Here is a 1523-nt window from a genome sequence, read left to right as displayed (position 1 = left end):
CAGCAAGGGCGTGGCTTGAGTCCAGCGTCATCCAAATGTGCTGACATGAACATCCACACAGGAAGGAAACCCCATACACATAAGGACTGTGCAAATGCCTTCACTCGACCCTCTAACCCATTAAAACTTTGGAGAATTCATACGGGAGAGGAACCATATGTGTGTGAGCAATGTGGGAAGGTCTCTGCTTACTCCTCACACGTTTTTAGACACAGGAAAATTCACAGTGGAGAGAAACCTCATAAATATAAGGCATGTGAAAAGGCCTTCACTCGATCCTCGACCCCCACTGGGCATATGCAAACTCAAACTGAAGAAAAGCCTTATATGTGTAAGGAATGTGGGAATGCCTTTGGTATTCCTCCAGCCTTACTCGTCATGTGAGAATTCACACTGGAGAGAAACCTTACGTTTGTAAGGAATGTGGGAAGGCTTGCACTGTGTCCTCATGCCTTACTGATCATACGAGAATTCACTTTGAACAGAATCCTTATGTAAGAAATGTGGGAAGGCCTTTGCTATTTCTTCAAACCTAACTGTTCATATGAGAATTCACACTGGAGAGAAACCTTATGTTTGTAAGGCATGTGGAAAGTCCTTCATTCTATCCTCAGCCCTTACTCGGAATATGAAATCTCACAATGGAGAGAAATCTTATGTATGTAAGGTATGTGGGAAGGCCTTTGGTTATTCCTCAAGCCTTCCTAGTCATATGAGAAATCACACTGGAGAGAAACCTTATGTTCGTAAGGAATGTGGGAAGGCCTATGTTTTTGCCTCAAACCTTACTGGTCATATTAGAATTCACACTGGTGAGAGACATGTTTGTAAGGACTGTGGGAAGTCCTTCCGTCTGCCCTCAGGCCTTACTACACATAGAGCAGTTCACACTGGAGTGAAATCTCATGTATGTCAAGAATGTGGGAAGGCCTTTGTGTTTCTTTGTAGTCTTAGGAAACATAAAATTCACATTTGATAATTCAGTCCCCTAATAACAGTTTTAAATATCAAAACCGGCCCCTTCGATAAAGCCTGTGTTGTTTGGACCATGATATAAGGTGCTACAAAAGTGCAGCCAGGAAAGAAATGATCCTGGTGGTGTGTAACAAACTTTCTGTGATGTCAGATTTTCGTATCTTGTGAAAGTCAGTAGGAATGTGAATAAAAAAGGCAAAAAAATCCCCTAGGCTCAGGGCTGTGAAGGCTCACCACTTTCTGAATCTTTGCTCTGGTTCTGACTTATTTTTTTGTTTTGGTTCACATACAGCGATGCTCAGGGGTTACTCCTGCTTCTCCAGTCAGGAATTACTCCTCTTGGTGCATATGGGTTGGCGGGGATTGAACCAGTGTCGGCCCAGTGCAAGGTAAATGCCCTCCCTCTGGACTATTGCTCCAACTGCTGTGGCTTAAATTGGAGGCTCTGGGTTTGGGGTATTAAGACAGAGAAACAGCCATACTGTGGTTCTTCAACTACTCCTGATTCATGTTCTTTGGAACTTCACCCAGCTGAGCCCTACTCCTGC

This window comes from Sorex fumeus, unplaced genomic scaffold, assembly GCF_029834395.1.
Source record: "Sorex fumeus unplaced genomic scaffold, SorFum_2.1 ptg000299l, whole genome shotgun sequence".
NCBI lineage: Eukaryota > Metazoa > Chordata > Mammalia > Eulipotyphla > Soricidae > Sorex > Sorex fumeus.
Note: the sequence above shows the minus strand (reverse complement) of the source record.